Below are 22,893 nucleotides of genomic sequence, written 5' to 3'. Positions count from 1 at the left end.
TGACTTCAAGTTGAGAATTGGCTTTTCTACAAGTAAAGGGACTGTATTTGATGTTTGTAATATGCCTTCTCTGACCATAGGCAAATGTTGAGAAGTAATTTAACTGAAATTCTGGAGAGAAACTTAAAAATAACCTAGTCAGACTCATAAAGATTATATAAATTATTAAGGAATGATATTGTAAGATTATCATAGTATGACAGATTTATGGCCATTCATATTTGAGAATAAATTTACCTTTTGTTTAAAATTAATTTTAATTATAGATGGATGCATTTCCAAAAGTTGCAATAAAGGCATTTAAGAGTCTGCATTGTATCTTTTACAGTTAAATAAAATGATATCAGGGGCAGCTGCGTGGCTCAGTTGGTAGTGATCTCAGGGTCATGAGATCAAGCTCCACATTGGGGTTCATGCTGAGTGTGAAGCCTGCTTAAGATTCTCTCTCTCTCTCCCTCTGCCCTTCACCTGCTTTCTCTCTCTCCCCATGTCTCTAAAACAAAACAAAACAAAACAAAACAACACAAAAAATACAATTCAAACCAAGGACCATGGACACTGTCAATAATTATGTACCTTGCAAGTAACCACTCCCTACAACACACCCACCTACATATAGCCACTGTTTCTGATCTAGGAAAGTATGATATTGCAAAGCAAAGAGAAAATAGCAAATGGGTGGCGCAGCGGTTTGGCGCCTGCCTTTGGCCCAGGGCGCGATCCTGGAGACCCGGGATCGAATCCCACGTCGGGCTCCCGGTGCATGGAGCCTGCTTCTCCTTCTGCCTGTGTCTCTGCCTCTCTCTCTCTCTGTGTGTGACTATCATAAATAAATAAAAATTAAAAAAAAAAAAAAAAAAAAAAAAAAAAAAAGAAAATAGCAAATGATTTCTACAGTAAGAAGACTATAGGATATGAGAATTAAAACTTAACAGGTCACAAAAATTCTCCATAGGCACCAATTATAAAGAACAAAACTTTAACATATCTTCTGAACCAGAATTAAATATCCTTAAATAAGCAATTGTAGGCATGATGAAAATCTTTATTCAGAAATATTGACAAAAACTCAGAAAATAAATGAACAAAGTTAAAACAAATAAACAAAAATTAGGAAGATATTAAATGAGAATTAAACCAAAAAAAAAAGTTGAAAACATTTTTAAAGATTGAAGAAAAAATTGTAGAAAAAGAAAAAATCACTATTTTGGACTAAAATACAAAATCACCAAAAGATTTGACCAAAAGCATAATAAAGATATTTTCAAAATAATAAAGGAAATAAATTTTTAATGATTTAAAATGGATCTGTAAATAAATGATCTATCTAGAAAGTAGGAAACAAATTCAATTATATTTTTATTGGAAAGTTAGAGAGGAAAAAGTAATGCTAAATAAAAATATTTAATACTATAATCCAATTTTTTTTCTGGAAATAAAGGATCTAAAATTATTTTTAAAGGGGCCACCATGTACCTGGAAAAGTTGACCTCCAGCTTTCAAAACTAGGACATATTCTGATAAGATGATATTAATAAGAAATGAAAGTAAAGTCTCAAGGCCTAAGGCAAAGAGATCAAGTCATCTTCAAAGGAAAGATCAAGTTGACAGTGCACTTAAATGAAATCTACAAATCAAGGGAAACTTCAGCATTTTCAATAAAATAGGAAAAATAAAGTATAAAGAGAGTATTTATGAAAAATACCAAAGAGAGGTCTGTTTATCTAATCAAACATTAAAGGGAAAATTTTCTAAAGGAACTGAGGGAGGGAAGTAAATATATCTAATTGTAGAGCTCATTCTAAAATAAATGTGGATTCTAATGTGGAAAATATTATTTAACAATATAAAAATACTGCTGTGAGTAATGTAAAAAAATGTATGGGTAATGTGAAACTATTAAGAGTAATGTACAAAAAAGAAAGTGATACAATGATTTGTTGTCACATTGTTAATAAGTGGGAGTCAAATAAATCACATAAAACTGACCCCAGTGTTAGACGCCCAAGTGAGGATAAAGGAGATTGAAGGACAGCATTATAACTATATCAGTAAATATGTAAAAACCTCAAGAGCTAAATACAGGCATCCCTAAAGACTCAAAATGAAGCAAAAGAACTAAATGAGTTAGAGCTTGAATGAAGAAAAGAATCACATGAATAAAAAAATTCTGATAAATAATAATCAAATCAGTCATGTAACTAAATGCATATGGTCCTCACTCAAATATTAAAAAGAGAAATTTCAAATTAGCCCCCACAATGCTATGTACAAGGGACAAACCCTAAAATGAAGAGATTCAGAAAGTTTAAAAGCAAGAGGATGGGCAAAAGAAAACAAAAATAGGAATAACAAGAAAGCTGGGATTGTAATCCTCACGTGAAGAAAAAGTTCAGGATTCTGGCTAACAAGTATTAAAATATAACAAGGTTCAGAGGTGAATTGTGTTTGCTAGCTGGCTTTACCCAAAATAAAGTCAACTTTGTCTCTTCATCGCTGGAGGTGACTTTGCAGCTTGGGGGGCTGGATGCCGCCCTAGCAGTTAGGAGCCAGATTCCCTGATCACATTTCAGAGCTATGGTTCCCAGGTCCTTGAGAAAGCTGTTCCTGGCATAGGGAAGATTTATATCTCAAAAGGGAAGAGAAAGAATTTAAGATTACGTTTCTAACGTAAGTACTAAGAAAGGGAGGTCCAGCCTAGAGTAGGGAAAAAAAAATCTAAGTTTAGTTGAAGACGGGAAGTTAAGGCCTTCTTAGATTTTCTTTATTGCTCAGATCTAATCAAATAAATTAGGATAAAGAAAGTAAGACATGATCTAAGAAGCCTTTGGACGTAGTATTCTGATTGACCACTCTTGGTATGATGTATTCTAAGCATGCAAACTAGTACAAAGTAATTTTAAATATTTCCTAGTTTGTTACTGATGTTATGTATGTTATGTCACGTTATGTTATGTTTCAGAAGCAGCGATTTTGACACAAATCTGTGTATATTGTAAGGCTGAGCAAGTGGTAACTAAATGCAAAGTGTGTGTAGCAGGGGACACATAATTGAAACTTGGAGTGAGCAAGGCAGTTTTCAAGGATGTTATTGGCAAAAGTGGGGAAGTTCAGATAATGTATCAGTTTTATTTTATTTTATTTTATTTTATTTTTAAATATTTTATTTATGAATCACGAGAGACGCAGAGAGAGGCAGAGAGAGAAGCAGGCTCCCTGTGGGGTGCTTGATGCTGGACTTGATCCCAGGACCCAGGATCACATCCTGAGCCGAAGGCAGACGCCCAGCCACTGAGCCACCCAGGTGTCCCAATATATCAGTTTTAATTTGTGTATACTTGATGATTGTATTTTAGATGTCCTTGTTTTTAGCTACACCTTGAAATCTTTATGAAATCACATGTCTGCAGTATATTCTCAAGTTTTTAGAGTTATGAATGACAGAAAGAGAGAGAACACATAAATTTGGCAATGCTAATAATGGTAATGGTAATGGTAATAATGATTATTAAATCAAGTAAATCTAGGTAAATGCTATTCATCATACTGTTCTTTCGACTCTATCGTATGTTTAAAATTTTCCAAAATTCTCCACCCTTTTGCCAGACATTGAGCATTTCCTCATTTGGAGCTGTAGACCAAAGTCCTTCATCATCACATTGTGTTCCCAAAGCTAGCATTTGAAGTCTTGGTTTCTGAAGCATGAGCCATACTGCCCAGAGGGCACTTGAAACAATCCACATTTGAATTTTATTTCTATTTATCTTTTTATCTTCTTTTGTATTTTTGCATGAAATCTCCAATGTATATAATAGATTACTATAGACATTTATGCATGTAACTTATACATAAATACATAGCTACATTAGCGTCATTTCTCCAATGAAGTTGGACAATCCAAAATATGACACTTGAGCTTTCGGGCAGAGCATTTATGTGTCAAGTCCTGTAGCGAAATACAAAGCCAAGTTTTCTAAAATCAAAACATTCTCTCCAGAGAGAGAATGCCTTTCTCATTAAGGCCACTGTGTCCTCTGTGAATTTTAATAGCCTAGTATGCAAGACTATAATTTCACTTTTTATTATTTCTGTGTCTTACTGAACCCTGAATAATGGTCTCTGCATAAACTCCATTTGTCATTGGAAGAAGTGTCAGTAGATTTCACTACAGATGGAAGTTTTTGAAAAGTTATTCACCTTCCTCAAGACAGAACTTTAAAGGGGTGGAGTGAGGGAAGAACAGATAATTTTGGCACAGTCCACAAGTGCTTTTAAAGGTATAAACAACAGGCAAATTGTAGACCTGTTCCTGAAGCTGCAAGTCCCATGCTACAGCAGAGGACAGAGTAACCAAGTAAACAATGTGGCAGCGATGGCTTCGTGGATCCAGGTGCACATGTGAAACTGAAGGCAGAATCATGGTCCCCAGAGTCCAGTGAGTGTGGCCAAGAGTCTGATAAATGTGGACTGGCCTATAGAGGAAGATGAGGATGAAGAATGTAATGAATTGATTAATTTTTTTCAATTTAGAAAACTTCAGCTTTGTAATAAGTTTGTAAAAAAAATACTTTACTGAATTTTCCTGGAATTGAATATATCATTTTTCTGTTAGCAAGCAGAATGGAATTCAAAGTAAATTCCATAAATCGTTATGAAAAAGATACATTTTGGATGATTAAAATTGTGATGTGAAAATCCCCATCTGCTACCTAAAAAAATTGAATTTTTCTTACTCCTACTACCAGAAATAATCATGAATTATTTTATGAGAGCTTTCTTACGCCTGTTGGAAAACTAAAAATAAATGTCTTACATATATCCATCAAATAAATAGCATTTGATAAATATTTATTGAGTGTTTATTTGTTCATGACCCTGTTTTAAGTGTTGGGAATGCTGTGGTAATAAAATAAAGTTCTAACAGATTTGCTAAGAAAATTTCAAGATCATTGCTTTAATTCAGGTAAATTGTTAAATATATTTTGGCAAATGAAGGGCAGCAAGTATTTATAATCATGTAACTTCTCATCCTAAGCAGTTTCTTGTTAACATTTGGATTTTATTACTCTTCTTAAAGTAGAGCATCTACTTAATAAGCAGCATCTCTGTCACTTTTTCTTTCCATCTAAAAAAAGTCCTGGAATGTTTATCTCCTGTCCATCAGTGGATACTGAGACTAGTTAGGTGGGGGTTGGGTACTGATATCTTTTTTTTTTTTTTTTTTATACATTGTATACATTTATTGGAGTTCAATATATCAACATATAGCATAACACCCAGTGCTTATCCCACCAAGTGCCCCCCTCAGGGCCTGTCACCCAGTCACCCCAACCTCCTTGCCCACCTCCCTTTACACTAAGCCTTGTTTGTTTCCATAGTTAGGAGTCAATCATGGTTTGTCTCCCTCTCTGATATTTCCCACTCATTTTCTCTCCTTTCCCCTTTATTACCTTTCACTATTTTTTATATTCCCCAAATGAATGAGACCATATAATGTTTGTCCTTCTTTGATTGACTTACTTCACTCAGCATAATATCCTCCAGTTCCATCCACATCGAAGCAAATGGTGGGTATTTGTTATTTCTAATGGCTGAGGAATATTCCATTGTATACATAGACCACATCTTCTTTATCTTCTGTCGATGGACACCGAGGCTCCTTCCACAGTTTGGCTATTGTGGACATGCTGCTGTGAACATTGGGGTGTAGGTGTCCCAGCGTTGCACTGCATCTGTATCTTTGTGGTAAATCCCCAGCAGTTCAATTGCTGGGTCGTAGGGCAGGTCTATTTTTAACTCTTTGAGGAACCTCCACACAGTTTTCCAGAGTGGCTGCACCAGTTCCCATTCCCACCAAGAGGGCAAGAGGGTTCCCCTTTCTCCACATCCTCTCCAACATTTGTGGTTTTCTGTCTTATTAATTTCCCCATTCTCACTGGTGTGAGGTGGCATCTCATTGTGGTTTTGATTTGTATTTCTCTGATGGCAAGTGATGCAGAGCATTTTCCCATGTGCATGTTGGCCATGTCTATGTCTTCCTCTGTGAGATTTCTCTTCATGTCTTTTGTCCATTTCATGATTGGATTGTTTGTTTCTTTGCCGTTGAGTTTAATAAGTTCTTTATAGATCTTGGATACTAGCTCTTTATCTGATATGTCCTTTGTAAATATCTTCTCCCACTCTATAGGTTGTCTTTTAGTTTTGTTGACTGTTTCTTTGGCTATGCAGAAGATTCTTCAATAGGGAAAAACTGAGAGCCTTTCCCCTAAGATCAGGAACAAGATAGGGATGCCCACTCTCACCACTGTTGTTCAACATAGTACTAGAAGTCCTAGCCTCAGCAATCAGACAACAAAAAGACATTAAAGGCATTCAAGCTGGCAAAGAAGAAGTCAAACTCTCCCTCTTGCAGATGACATGATATTGTATATAGAAGACCCAAAGCCTCCACCCCAAGATCGCTAGAACTCATACAGCAATTTGGCAGTGTGGCAGGATACAAAATCAATGCCCAGAAATCAGTGGCATTTCTATACACTAACAATGAGACTGAAGAAAGAGAAATTAAGGAGTCAATCCCATTTACAATTGCACCCAAAAGCATAAGATACCTAGGAAAAAACCTAACCAAAGAGGTAAAGGATCTATACCCTAAAAACTACAGAACACTTCTGAAAGAAATTGAGGAAGACACAAAGAGATGGAAAAATATTCCATGCTCATGGATTGGAAGAATTAATATCATGAAAATGTCAATGCTACCCAGGGCAATTTACACATTCAATGCAATCCCTATCAAAATACCATGGACTTTCTTCAGAGAGTTGGAACAAATAATCTTAAGATTTGTGTGGAATCAGGAAAGACCCTAAATAGCCAGGGGAATATTGAAAAAGAAAACCAGAGCCTGGGGGCATCACAATGCCAAATTGCAGGTTGTACTACAAAGCTGTGGTCATCAAGACAGTGTGGTACTGGCACAAAAAGACACATAGATCAATGGAACAGAATAGAGAACCCAGAAATGGGCCCTCAATTCTATGGTCAACTAATACTCGATAAAGCTGGTACGTATATCCACTGGAAAAAGGACAGTCTCTTCAATAAATGGTGCTGGGAAAATTGGACAGCCATGTGCAGAAGAATGAAACTAGACCATTCTCTTACACCAGACACAAAGATAAACTCAAAATGGATGAAAGATCTAAATGTGAGACAAGAATCCATCAAAATCCTGGAGAAAAACACAGGCAACACCCTTTTTGAACTTGGCCACAAGTTCTTGCAACTTCTTCCAAGATACATCTATAAAGGCAAGGGAAACAAAAGCAAAAACAAATATTGGGACTTAAAGTACTGGCATCCTAAGGTTTGTAAGCCAAGCCTTGGCTGACCAGGATGGTGACTTTTTCCATTAAATAACAGGTTCAAAGACATCATTGCTCTGGTTATCCATGAACTTGGAATGGCCCTGGTTTGTTTGAATTTTTATTTTAAACACTTAAAATTTATTTTAAATGTATTTTTAAATGATTTAAATGTTTTTAAATCACCTTATGACTTTCCCAGTGGTTGAAGCTACATTAAAAATCATAGAATAAAAAAAGTTAGGTAAAAAGAGTTCTTAAAGTGTCTAGGTAGCAAAAAAAAAATTCAATATCAGGAGGCTATTTGAGAATTCTATAATAGGTATTCTGATTTCTACAAGATGAATTTAAAGAGTTAAATTAAGATAAAGTATATCCAAGTAAAGATTACCTTGGATACCCAAGGAAAATAACTCACAATTTGCGTAAAAAATAATCTTTGATATTTGGTTTAAGGCTTCTGTAAGACAACAACCTACTATGAAAAGGAGAAAAGGGCCCAATGCAAATAGATCATTCATATTTTCTCACGGAGGAATTATGTTCTTTAGTGGAATATATCAAGTTCTAAATATCTGTCAGTCTCAACAGAAATTACCTCCTCTCTGTTGACAACCCTTTGGAGACCTATTAAATGAATTTAGAGTAATTTTAATATTATGTTGATTCAAGTTCCTTTCAAATTTGTATATTCTGTTCTTTGCTGCTCCTGATGTATTTCATGGATTTTTTTTTATAATTTTATTTTTTTAAATTTATTTATTTATGATAGTCACAGAGAGAGAGAGAGAGAGAGAGAGGCAGAGACACAGGCAGAGGGAGAAGCAGGCTCCATGCACCAGGATCCCGATGTGGGATTCGATCCTGGGTCTCCAGGATCGCGCCCTGGGCCAAAGGTAGGCGCCAAACCTGTGCGCCACCCAGGGATCCCTATTTCATGGATTTTAAATGTGAATCATTAACTACCTGTCTTGGCAAACAATTTCCTTTTGCTTACATTTCATTGTTTTATCATAATTTTAATCTCTCAATTTACTGATTTATTAGTCACATTTTTGTGAGGTTTTATTTATTAAACACTCAAAGGAGTTTTTTTCTTCTGCTTTCTTGAGGTAACTTCTTTCACTCTGGGTTCCTTATCAGATATTTGCATTCTGTGTTCTTGTAAAAATGTATATATGTGTGCCATATGCATATTTGTATGCAGATATATTTATTATAAGGTTATATGGTTAATTACCACCATTTAAAAAAATCTTGATCATGCTTAATTGGGCAGCTCATTCCTAGGCCTATTTATTCTGAGATAATCTGAATGGATTCCACTTAGAATCTTTCACATCTTATCTTTGTTTCTCTTTTATTCATTCATTCAATTATTTATTAAAGAGAATGGAGTTGAGTGGATACTATGCTCTGTGTGTCAGGCACGGTGCATGGTTCTGGTGAATCAACACTGATAGAAGTGGACAAAATCCTTGTGATGATGGAACTTTCTGTTTTCTGGGGAGACCAAAAGACAAGTTAAACAGTTTGTATCTTAGTGAAATAAAAAACACAAAGGAAAAGAAATGAAGAAAATGAGATAGAAGGTGTGCTGGATTTTGGAATTTTAGACAAGAAAGATGATGCTGTTGAGGATGTGACTTTGGAGTCCAGACTTCTTACCTCTGGGCAACAACAGGAGGGCTGGAAAGGCTTCCACCAGCAGTGAGAGGGTTCTGCTGGGGAGGACTGTTCTGGCTGGGAAAACAGGTCTGGGTTTCTCTTGGAGGGTCCTAATAATTGATCTGCCTTCAGCTGGCTGTATAACCTGTATATGTAACTCGAGGTCACTTTCCCACCTTACTTGGCACAGAACTCTGGAAAATGCGCTGGTTTATAAACTTCATTCCTGGTAGATTATAAGTTAAGAATTTTACCCTGTAGTGCTTTTTTTTGTTCCTTATTAATTAAAAAAAAATAAGTCTTTTATCCACCTGGATTCAGTTCTTTATAATGAAATAAAACTCAAGTTATGTAGTTTTCATTAGTCTATTAAAATGAAGGGAAAAAAATCTCTGCATAGGAAAAAAAATCTTCAAAATCTAGCAATAAATGATCAAATAAGGATAAATGTTGCAACATTATTAGACATAAATGGCTTTTTAAACCATGTAGATGATTCCTACAGATTAATACAAAAAGAACTAGAAGGAAACCAAACAGCATTATAAAAGTGGGCTTCTAAGAACAGACAGTCCGCAAAGAGAGAAATGTTTATTTCATTTATATATGTGAAAAGATGCTTTAATTCAAGGGGCATAAGAGAAATGTCAATTGAAACCACAGTGAGATAGCATTTGATTTTAGCTATTAGACTGGCAGCAATGAGAAACATTGATAATACTTTTGGTGAGGGTGTGGATAGTAACTGGCACTCTCACATATTTGATATAATTCTAAAGAGGTATGTCATTGGTGGCTAGCAGAGCCTGAGAGGACAACCCTGGGATGTACAGGGTTTCATGTATGTGATTGCATTATTAAAGATGTAATGCCAAGCTTGCAGAGAGATTCTTGGCTTGCTGGTTTTGATGGTACAAATGGCTATGTGAGGGAACCGCATGATATATAGAACTGGGGTTGACCTCTGGGATCTGAGGTTTGCTTTCAGCCAACAGTCTACAAAACCCTGAGACCCTCTATCCTAAAGTGCAAGATAATGAATTCTGCCAGTAACTTGAATGATCTTGGACAAGGATTCTTCCCCAGTTGAGAATTCAGATGAGATCCTAGCCCAGCTGACAGCTTGATTGAGATCTTACAGATAACTCAGCTAAGCTGTGACTGGACTTTAGTCCCATGGAAACTGTGAGAAAATAAATTCATCTTCTTTAAGCCCATTATTTTGCACTTGGTATTTTGATATATAGCAATATATAATACAGCATCTATGCACAAAAATTTGGTGATATATATAAATAATATTAATAAACAATTTGGTCAGTAATTCCTATTCAAGGAATTTATTTTACAGTTTTACTATGAATATGTACAAAAATAATTCATTATAGTAAGTTTTTGTAATAGCAGCAGAATGGAAAAAACTCTGCATGTTTATTAATAAATATCTAATCAGTAGTGATAGATTATGGTATAATCACTAAAGAACATTATAAACAATGAAGATAGTATGTATATTAAATATATCTCCAAAATGATTCTTTAGGGGAAAAATCGGATGCAGGACGTCGTGTATAACTATGTTACTCTTATAAAAGGGCAAAAGAATGCACAGAGCTAAACTTGTATAGACATAGATTATCTTTGGAAAAATACATGAAATTGGTAATATTGGTCACCCCTTTGGAATGGCATGTGGGACTGGAGAAAGGCTTTGAGAAACTATGTTAGGGCCCACTTTATTTTGTATCTTTTGGATTTTTAATTATGTATATGTATTTCATATTTAAATATGTTATTGCTTTTAAATGATATGAACTAGAAACAGTTTTTAAAAATAATGAAGTTATCTCAGTAAACTTCAAGAAACTATAGGGAACTAATGTTTTCCAGAGTGTATGATTACTGGCATCTTCAACTCTTTGATGGTTAATGCATTTGTGAAGCAGTCTTGATGTTGTTTCTTTCACTTTTTATGTACATGCTGCATTATTCATTTATTCAACAAATAAATATTTGAGTGCTTGCAAGATGTTCGGCTACTTATCACAGCTTTAGGTTCTGTGAAGAATTTATATATGAATAAGATAATGTCCCTAGTCTCTGTACTTTATAAAGTAGCAAAGGCAGTGAAAGAAGGAAGAACCAGCTAACAAGGCAGGATGTGGTCAGAAGTCTAAATGAAGCACACAGGGTTTGTGGGTGCTTAGAGGAAGTTCTATCTCCTTTCTGGTACATTCAGGGTAAAGAAAAGTGCATTTAATTTGATGCTAAACTTTGGATAAAATATCACAATTTTAGGTGCATTTAGAAAGTCATTTCAAACATATGGAGTGGGTGATTCAAGCCACAGATCTATGGAAAACTGTTCTATGTTCCCATGAAGAAGGCACATCTGCTTTCTGGCTAGAAGGTAGAATTCTTAAAGGCGTGTAGTGAAAAGTGGAGGTAAGGGTAAATAAGAGATTTTTAGGAATGACTTGTGGACTTCCTTGAAAATAAGAAACTTTCTTTAATAAGAAATGATAAGCAATATGTGACTTCTGAGCGGAGTGATAGAACAGTCAGAACTGTGAATCAGGAATACTACTCTAACATAGTGTAACAATGTAAGATCAATTGTGGTTGCCTTGAACTTGGGGTTTTGTTGTTGTGTAGGAATTGCGATGGGAGCAGTCATATGGAAACATAAAAGTGGAACTCAGTAGAAAGTTAGTTGACTCTCAGCTGAAGATTTTGAAATAGATATGATCACTGGAAACATGAAAAAGAAAAAAGAGGGGTGCCAAGGAATTATATTTGTGAAAACTCTCATTTGAGGAACAAAATGAGTCATAAAGTCATATTTCTCTGGGAAAAAAATGTAAGAAAGGAATTAAGATTTTACCTCATTTAAGGTAGCTGAAAGATTCAGACACATTAACACATCATAATGAATTCACATTTTATGGTTTGTGGTTAAATTAACTCAAAATTAAATACATATGTGGACACACACAAGAAATAACACTTCTTATTTTTAGTAAGAGTCATTATCATTCAGTTAATTACTAACATTTTGTCTAATTTTTTAAATAGTCAGTTTCCTATGGAACATTGGAAAATACAAGTATTTGCCTCAAATTATTATTTTGGCACAAGGTTTCCAATGTATAAATAGATTTCTCTATAGGGGTGTGTGGAAAGAATTGTTTTAAAATTCAAAGTGTAAAAAGACATGATGATCCCACCAAAGCTTCCTCACATAGTTGATTTTTCTAATTCTTAATTAGAAATACTAATTTACTTGAATATTTTAATCGCTTCTATAATGGGAAAACTGAAGTAGGGAATATCAATTGTTAATAATTTCAGAGCTGCTTCTAATCGTGGAGACAAAAAAGGGAAGATTTAAAAAAATATCCCTTAGCCATCTGGGTTAACATTCAAAATAGATTAAGGTTGAACTTTCAATGAAATTGTTACATTCATTTGCATGTCGAGTTTCCCAGCATGAAGTGACTTCTTTTTTAACAAAAGATAACCTGTACTTCAACCTCTATTACTATTATCAATGTGTCCTGTCACTGTGGCAATGCGTTCCTTTCAAGGCAAAAATGGCACTCTACCCCAGATCCCCTTTAGAAACTATTTCTGGTCCAGGCAGCTCTGCACACATTATAAATTCCTACTATGTGGAAGACTAGTCAGCATTTCTGTAGCAAAGGAGAATATAGACAGCATTTATCAGTACCAAGCACTCTGATGGATGTTAGTAAAGCAATGTTGGAAATGAAGACATGGCCTCTGCTTCACAGAATGTATAGTGTACTTTAGTAGACAAATATTTTTCAACTAATTTCCAACAAATTAAAGGCTGTGTGTATTAAAAGGTAACTCAACTCAAAAATGTCAGGCAGGGGTTGAGGAATGGAAGTATGACAAATCCTAGACTGCAACGATAACATCCATTGTTAGAAATACTTCTAAAAGAAGAGTTGTTTATATAAATGTTGGTGCCATTTAGAGAGATAGAAAATATAATAGAGGGAATTGAGGTAGGGAGTGCTGTATGGAAAATTGTCTCAGTAGCTTCCCAAGTGTACTATTAAACAGGCTATTTTGGAAATGTTCACAGACTAGATTAAGTTGCTAACATTATGTGCTTCACTTAATTCATTTTTAACGCATAAAGCAAAGCAAGGAGGAAGAGATGGGGTGAGTTAGCAACCTTAGAATGAGGTGCAAAAGGATAGAAAGAACATGCTACCCGCATCCTGTGTTATGCAATGCTTATAGGTTCTATCTCCTTCAGATGCACCGGTTTCCGCCACTGACAGTGTGATCATTAGGGGCAGAATTGAGGTTAAAGAAGGTGGTTTAGCAGTCAAGTTGAACCTGGAGTCAACCCATGCTGTATTGGTCAAGTATGTTTACCAGTTGTCACTTTCCAATGAGCCTGTGAATAGCTCTAAATATCATCTTAGTTTTTTTAGGACATAGGGCCAGAAAAGGATGATAAGCAGTGTCCCCAAATGATGGCTGATGTGGAGAAGATAGCAGTTTCTCTGGAAGTGGCATGATCCAGAATTTATAATTTGATCTTTCCATTTGTTCTGTTTATAAGTAACACTTTTGTCTCATCGGTTTTTTTAAATTATATATCCCATTTATCATATACATCTTCAACAGGTCTTACAGATTGCTAACTTACTGTTAAAACCTAACATATCTTATAGATTCAGCCAATGTCTTCTGAGATATTTACTTGCTTACTCACCATCTGTAACTCCTTATGAGCTTGCTTACATCTCAAAGGCTACTCATTTACTCATACTCTATAAGACTTCTGATGAGTCTTAATCTATACTATTTGTGCTTCTTTTTAAATTTTCTCAAGTAATAGAACAAAAATACATTATAGTGGGTAAAGAATATTAGGTTGATTTGGGATGTATTGATATTTGAGGCATCTATATGAAAATTGGGGGTAGGAGGTGGATATATGAGTGGGTTAAGATGGGGCTAATAATATGGAGGCTATATTTGGAGAGATTGGAAATAGGATTCATATGGATTATTATGAAGTGCCAAGTAAAGAATGTTGAGAGAGGTAAAATAGCCCATGATAAATATCTGATGAAAGCCAAGTTTCACTGTTAAATGAAAAAGAAATCATGACTACAGTTTCAAAAGGAAAGTAAAGAAGCTAGTTCAATAAACACTAACAATAAAGAAAGAAGGTAGTCAACTTCAATACAAAGAAAATGGACACATTTGGCAAACCAATGTATGATGATGAGTTTTAAACACTGTCCACTGGGTTCATGATGATGATATCTATGTTTATACTTAGAGCTACTTTATCAAAATGAGAAGTGAAAGGAGTGAAATACATTTGATAATGGCAAAGTGGAGACAGCATCTATTATAGACAACTATTAATGAAGGTTGGAAATACAAGTACCTAGAGAAGTGTGTGGGATTCATGGAGATATTGTTTTAACAAGAGACATGAGATACTAGGGCAAACTGGTATGAAATCAGATTATGGGAAAAAAAGAGTTTCCTGGGAATTCAGGATATGGAAATCAGCATACCATAGCATATGGTAGAGTTGGCTTTTTGTGGTAGGTGGATGGAATCTCATTCCATTGTCATATAGAGTCAGAAAGAAATGATGGGGCTGACGTATTTCAATTGTTTTATATTTGATGATGGAAAGTTGAGGAGATTACAGTCTAGTGATTTATATTTTCTTTGAAGTAGAATGCCAAGGGTTTTACTTGCTTGTAAGTTCTGTTTATTTGTGGTGAAGGTCCTGCTTAGGATAGAATTTAGGTTTTACCACACATCTGTGATTGTATAATTTTTTTCCATATTGCATAAAACTGATTAGTTTCAAGCATTGACTGGATTACTAGATTTCCTAGAATGGAACTATAGCCAGAAAACATTCATGAGGCAGATGAATGATATTTCAGTTATCCTGAATGGAGCGCCTGAAATGGCAGCTTTGGAATCTAAGTTAGAGACTGAAAAAAGAATAGGAATGATATATTTGGAAAATCAGTTAATTAATTAGATGGTGGTCTTAAAAATTTCAGATCCAAGGTAGTTTTAGATGATGAAAAATTCTAGGAAGTAACTATAACTTAGGCACTGAATTGAGTAAAGTAGAAAGTCATAAGGGATATGCAATTTAGAAGTCAGCATACTGTTAGGTCATCCAGGTAGACAGAGTTCATGCAGTGTTTGGCCATGCCCTGTGGTGGGAATTGACTTTTGAAAGTGAAAACAACTTTGAATTCTTGGGAATAGCTTACTAGGCCATGATTTATTTTCCCTCTTAATCATCACTCTTTTTGATATATTAATATTGTGTCAGGTATTTTCCATAAATATTCATAAAGGACGTTGGTTGATAATTATCCTATAATTTTTTTTATTTTTTGGAACCTCTAGTATTAGACATATTTTGGCTTCATATAATGAACTGGCAAAGTTTTCTTTCTTTTCTAACAAGTTTGTATAAATTGGTCTTATTTCTTACTTAAGTAGTTGACAGAACTCAATTAAAATTCTGTGTGCTTAGAGTTTCATTTATAGGAAGATTCTTTTAAAAACAAATGTAATTAGTATTTTTTTAATGTAAGGCCATTTTGATTTTCTGTTCCATCTTCTGCTTTGGCAAGCTGTGTTTTTAACATGCTTGTACATTTCATCCAGCTTCTCCAATTTGTTATCATTTGTTGTCTACTTTGTTATCAAAGTTGTTTACAATTATCCTTTCCTTGTTTATACGATCTATAGTAATATCCACCCCCACTTTCATTTCTAATATTTACAATTTATTCTCTATTTATTTCTTTTTAATTAGTCTAGCTAGGTCTTTTTAAAATAGATTTTGTTGGTCTTTTTAAGGAATCTGTTTTGTCTTTTTAATTTTCTCTATTTTTTGTACTATATTTTATTGACCTTGTTATTATTATTTTCTTTTTTCTACTTAATTTGGATTTATTTTTCTCCCCTTTCCTCGTTCTTAAGATAGCACCATAGGTCACTTATTTTAGCCCTTCAAATAATGTAAGTATTTAAAGTGATTAATTTCCTAATAAACATGGTTTTAGCTAAATTCAACAACTTTCTATATACTGTATTTGAACTTCCATTCAAATTGTAGTATATTCCCATCTTTGTTAGATATCCACAGAACAATGTATTATTTAGGAGTGTGTTTTGAATTTCCAGTAGTTGAGGTTTTTAAAAAATATCTTTGAGGATTTTGTTCGGAGAACATACTATTTCGATCATGTTATTTTTAAAATTCTTAATTTATTCACAAAGACAAATCCTACAGATATGAAAAGAAAGTATATTTTACTTTTGAGAGGTGCAGTGTTCCATAAATATTTCTTCCACATTCTTTTTGAAGCTTTCAGTAGGAATAGGCTTCCAATAGTATCAACTCCAGGTACTAGTTTTTTGCTGTTGTTGTTAAAGTACATTTTGAGATTTTGTTCAGAAGGTGTGGAAGAAGTACTGGAGAATATTTTTGCTTGGTGCATGTCTATTTAAGTTTTACCACTGAAACTAAACAATTATTTTCTTTAAAACTCCTTTAATAGGTGTAATTTATGCTTTTTTGTTAGGAAAAAAAAACTATGTAATTAAGACTTCTCTTAAAGACTTCTAAAAATATCAATTAAAGATATGAGGGTCAAATGAAAAATACCTGGTGTGGGTTCATCCTCTTTGGCTCTTGTCCTCTGTTGGCCTTTTCTGTAACTGCAGCGCATTCCTCAGGGAGAACCAGAAATAAGGCAAAAGGAGCCAATAGCGAACCAGGGCTGCCTTCCTCTTTGAGATCAAGATATTCCTGGCATGTTCGAAGAGTTGCTCTCTTTATTTTACCCTCGAATTTCAATTTTACAAAGTATATTTTTATTTTATAGACACAACTGTGTCTATACTAAAGCTTTTTGGAAAATTTTTTTCCAGTTTAAAGGTAAAAATAAGATGCTCATTTTATATTTACATGGTATGAAATAATAGAATTCAAAGCATACACTGAATTTACACGATGAAAGTAATTTAGTCGTTCTAATGTCTGTCAAATGAAGTTTCTGCTCCAAGGAGAGCTCTGGGTGTATTACAGAGAAAAAAGATTATCTGATGCTATAAATTAAAACCACATTCTGGCAGAACGTTCTATCCTTTGAATAGCATCACAATTTTTTTCTGAAATGGTTTTTAGTGTTGTCATTGAATTTGCATGTGTATACTACTGGAATAGACTCCTTATGATTTAGAGGAACAAAAGCTTGCTATGGATAAATTTGTTGTTTATTTAATGTTTCATCTGATTCTTAGCTTATCATAACATTCTACAAAGTGTATTTTCCCCTGTTGTAAATGGTAAAAAAAAAAAAAAAAAAAAAAAGGTAGCTAGTACCTGTGGCTCACACAGATAAGGTACATTTTGTATCTTACTGAGAAACATTCTCTGCATAGTGATAAATAGAAGATTATTAGGATTCCTTGGAAATTTCAACTCTAAATGTTAATACAATCAGACATTTCTAGTTAAGAATGCCCTATACACAAATTTTTTATGTCTATTTTAGGTCATAGCTAATATAAAAAATACATTTGCAAGGCCAGCAACTATTTTAGCAAAAGTTTTAAGTCCTAAGAAAGACACACCTTCAAGCTCACCAATAAAATATGGAGTTAAAATCTAATAACATACTGTACTAAGATGAAAAATTTGGGTGTAAGATTGTGTATAACTTGTATGTAATATAGGGTTAAATACAAATGAAATAAGTAGTAGAGACACAAGCTACAGCATGTTACCACTGTCCAAGCAAGACCTGGTAACCTTTGTATCTTCAGTTTACGATTCATCAGAAGTGCTTGGATCTAGCCTTTCCTTCCAAGCTAACTCATTTCATTCCTGTGTCTGCTTAAAATTATTTTAGCAGGATGAACATCTCTAATAATTCTCTCCAAATCCATCTCTTTACTCTGCTTTATTTTTCATACTGGCACAGAAACCACCTGGCACATTATGTATGAATTTGCTTATTTAATTATCATTGTCTTTCCGCACTGGCAGGGAAGCACTAAGAAGGTCATGTTTTTGCTTCTGTTCCATTCCAACACCTTTGGGATGCAAGTCGTAGATATCGGTTTAATGAATGAATTCATCTGTGGTTGAAACAAGTATACAACTCTTCTCTTACCCAGATAGTAAGCTCCATTCTATTGGAGGACCTTGTATAATTCAACTTTGCTAAATTAGCGGCATATGCTCTACTCCCTTAAGGCACTGCACACATTGTTCCCTGCAGGAGTCTTTCCTGCAGCTCTGTTCATGAGCTGCCTCACACTCTCACCTCCTATGGCTCCACGGTAACCAGAGTCATCTTTTCCTTTCCTTGACAATGTTCTCCTGCTTCAAAACCACTTCTGCCGTGTGTCTGTTGAGGTTTCATGGTGTCTGTTGTTCAGGAAAATATCTCCAGTCAGCTCAGAATCCCCTTCTAAACCCATCCAACACTCCTACAAGTTTTTGAAAAAGGCCTAGTGGCCTCACTCGTTTGGTCTTGGAATTCTCTGTTGGTGTCTCCTCTGTGGTTTATAGCTTATTCTGCTCCTGTGTCAGATTTTTAGTTTGCTTTGAGCTTCTGTAATTTATAAATAAATATAATTTACTGGTGTAGTGCTCCAGAGTTGCAAAGTACTGGTAGAGCTCCAGAGTCGTAAAGTACCAGTATGTATATTTTTCTATTCAGTTGAAAATAATCTATTTTTTCGACTGGAAAATGACTTACTATTTCTAATGACAATTCCCCTTGCAGTTATTTTTTGGGAAAAGACACCTATTCTTTGACCCTAAGAGACAACAATTTCCTTACTTCCAGTGACCACAAGAAAAATCTTTTCTTATGATCATGGGTCCATTTTAAATTTCCTGAAACATCCCAAAGATTTTCTTCCCAAATAACACATGCAGGTATCCCCAATTTCTAAATTTCTCAGGATAGTCAATCATATTCTGTGCCTGGTACAATTTAACCTACATTGCTTAGGTCCTGTCATATATGACAACATCTTTAATAATTAGAAACGATAATGAAATAACAACTATACATATACTGTGTACTCAATAGATTGTAGGCTTGTGTGTTCAGCACTTCATAAATGTTATCCTATTTATTTTCACTAATAATAACTTTCCTGATGAGATAACTAGGGATGAAGGAATTAAGCAATTTCAAAGAGAAGGCAGTCCTTAGTGGTAAATTGAATCTTATTGCTCTTCTCCACTCTACTAATGAAACCTTCCCTGTCCTGCTCCTGAAGTTCATTCAATCAGCCCAAATCTGAATGCCTCATCCTTGTATAGCTCACATTCTAATGAGTTGCCCCAATAATCAGATGGGATGATGTATGTAACCTGGCAACCCATGTGCGAACAAGAACTAGTACGGCTTTGGCATTCAAGTCTGCTTCTGCATTAAAAAAAAAGAAAAGGTGTCAGAACACTTGCTCTTTTGGGGGGGATTTAGGGAGAGCAAAGCAAGTCCAACCGCCTTTCTTATATGCCTTGGTTCCACTCATCTACACTGGTTCCAAATCGATGCATTCTGTCATTTAGCTTCAATTGGAAAGTTGTGAAAATCTCTGGGTAAATTGAGAGAACATGAAAACTTCAAATTGAGCTGGTGAGAAAAGGGAAGGCATTCATTCTGAATATTCGCCACCTAGGAGCAGATTTGCACTAAAATCTTGCTTTCCTTTTTTGTCTTGGCAAAACTAGTTGCATCACAACAGGAAAATTGAATTAAACCAGTGCTTTTAATAATATCATTGGGGAAATTCATCAATAAATAGATGGACTTGTTTTCTTTTTCAGATATGTTTGGGCAGAAGGCACTAAATTGTGTTATTTACAAAGAGAATCACTAACTGAGGCATTTATAACAGCAAACAGTCACAATAATGTCTGTTTTAAGCTGAGTGTGTTTAATGTACAGTTATTTAGGACCACATAAAAACAAACCCATTAGAAAAGGAATATACTTGGGTCTTACATAATCATCATACCTGGAAGAATTATGTTTTGGTGGTAGGTCTTGCCATGGGGAGATTCTCCAATATCTAACCCTAGCCAGCTTGTGTTAATATCCAGAGATTAAATCTTGAAAGGAACATGACTATAAAGAATACAGAGCAGAAGTGTTGTTTAGGTAACCAACACCATTCACCTGCCAATTCTCACAGCCTGTTATAAAAAGAGGATTTATTTCATTCAAATTTGATCTGAGAGAGATCATCACATCATCCAATCTGCATTATTTGGTGCATGTTGGGTAGAAAAGCTCATTCTGCAGAGAATCATCAGAAGTATTTTCTCATCAGAATGAAATCATGAGAAGAAAGTGAAGACATGTTATGTGATGGGGAAAAAATAACATGTAGTTGCTGAAAGCCGTGAGAAATGAGAGAAGGTCAATGCTAGGGAGAAAGGAAAATGTCAAGAGTCTGTAGGTGTCATGCAGGCAGGAGTAAAATCACATGCGGTTTTTGTTTGGAGCACTGTGAATGTTAAAAATGTTACGTAGCTTTGCATAACAGGTGGACATGGCCACAGACAATGCACTGAGCTCTGATTGAGTTGATTTGGGCTTGACCAACACCTTCAAAGCGCAGGACTCAAAATTTTTTCAAGCCTTTCTACAGAGCTTTAAATAAGTTTCAGTACTACCAGGGCACAATACAAACAATGGAGGACCAATATCATAAAAAATATAAATAAGTGTTTTCATTCAAAGAAATACTATATAACTATTGTAACTATTGATAACAATGTGTAGAACATATTTAGTTAATAATGACAGTAGATGGAATATGGGTGGTAGACATTTATGGTATGGAGGAACTTAGAGACTAGACCAGAGAGAGAATGTGAAGTGTGCTTTGTTTTGCTTCATTTTAGTACCATGTATTCACATATAACATAAAATAAAAAGATGCTTCAAAGGAAGAGCAGTACTGATCTCTGTATGGGAGGACCACACGTTCTTTTATTTCATTTTACTTTTAATATGTATTTTCTAACGTTTTCACTCTGAGCATTCATTAGATTAGAAGAAAGTTAATAACAGAAACAACAGTGAAGAGAGCCAATTCTCCTATGTCTCTTTTTTTTTTTATCTTCTGATCTAGTGTTTTCCAAGAGAGGAAGCCATGGTCACTAACAGCAAAATGGCATTAGTGTTGACCGCCAAACTAATGCAAGGAAATAATAGCCTTTTCCTCATTTTTTCTTCATTATCCTCCTCAGGCCTGGTGCTGCTCATACTCCCCCTGGACCATTCCTGCCCTCACATAAACCAATCAATGATGCTGAGGAACATTCAGTAGCCATCAAACAAGAAACACTCCGAGGAAACCAATGAGTAGCACTTTCCCATCTTTGCCTCAGGAACTCTGCCTCCTGGTAGAAAGGGTCCAGCAGAGTGGTGACCTGGTGACATATATATATATATATAGGCTGTGCTGTCCATGCAGGCCCTGGCCTGTTGAGGAGTCAAGTGTTTTCAATGATAATAAAGATCATGAATAGTTTAAGACCTTACTGTCTATAGAACTATTTAATTTCTTTTGTGAGAAGGTAAGTGAAATTAGGAAACAAGATAAAGTGGAATACAAGTCAAAATGCCCGGGGGGTACAGACTACTGTAGATACAACGATAATGCATTTGGTTTTCTTCTTTGTTTTAATTAAATCCGTCTAGTCTTTATCCTCTACAGATCCAACACTTCTTAAAAGTGAGGATAAAATCTCAAGTTTAGAAGGAAACTCTTGTTTTATTGGACATTAAGTTAATCCTTTACTTTTTCTTAGTGACACTGTGTGATATTTTCTTCTGAAAAATAGTAAGCCATTGTTTTGTTTTAAGACACATGAATGCTTTTTAATTGATACAGTAGGAATTCATTTCTGAGAAGACAAATGATGTCATTCTCCCTGCCCCCAAGTCTATGCTTATATAAATCTTTGCTTTCATTGATTTATATTCATGGAGGAGTTTCTAAGAATAAATTTTCCTCAACTAAGTAGTGGTGGCATTTAAGTGTCTTGAGGATCCCACTTGAGATTTGAGTAAAGGCTGAGGAAGTTTCCAAATTGGGGAAGAAACGACAGATCATGATCTATAGCAATCATGTGGTCAGCTGGCTGTTCCTATCTATCCATTGAATTAAATATGGGCTGATGGATGACACCTTTTACATTAAATAAAACATGCTTTCTCCTCTCTCACCCATATGAGACTCATGTATTCTTGGCTCAGTTTTAATTTTCCAATGTATTACATTAATATAGGAGCTAAAGCATGCAAATAATGTAGAATAGTGGATAATCCCCTCAACCTAATAGTGGTCACCATTTAACAAGTTGGATTTATGTCTCTGGTCTATGGCTTCATTTAGTCATTATGCCCACTTATGGATGAATGGAGGGAGATTTGGTAAAATTAACTCATCTGCAATTTTGCCCAGCTGGTTTATGGAATAATTAAAACTATGGTTCAGCCTGAGCCTATTTATTTCACCCCTCCTCTATATGAGCTGTTTAAATTTTATACAAAATTCAAATTTTGATCTGCATGTATTCTTGGAATATCAAACATTTCAAAGATAGCAATGAACTCTGTGTTAAAAGTAGAATGAAAGACGTTGGGATTTGAAATCATAATGGGAATTCAGAGAAGCTTTCCCACATTCTAATTATGTATCTATCTCCCTCCTTAAAAAAAGAACTGTTCTTTGTTCTGCATGTGATACTGAACAGCAACTCTTGTAACCC

Source organism: Canis lupus, chromosome 34 (genome assembly GCF_003254725.2).
Source record: "Canis lupus dingo isolate Sandy chromosome 34, ASM325472v2, whole genome shotgun sequence".
NCBI lineage: Eukaryota > Metazoa > Chordata > Mammalia > Carnivora > Canidae > Canis > Canis lupus.
The sequence above is the reverse complement of the archived record's forward strand: the minus strand, read 5'-3'. Positions refer to the sequence as shown.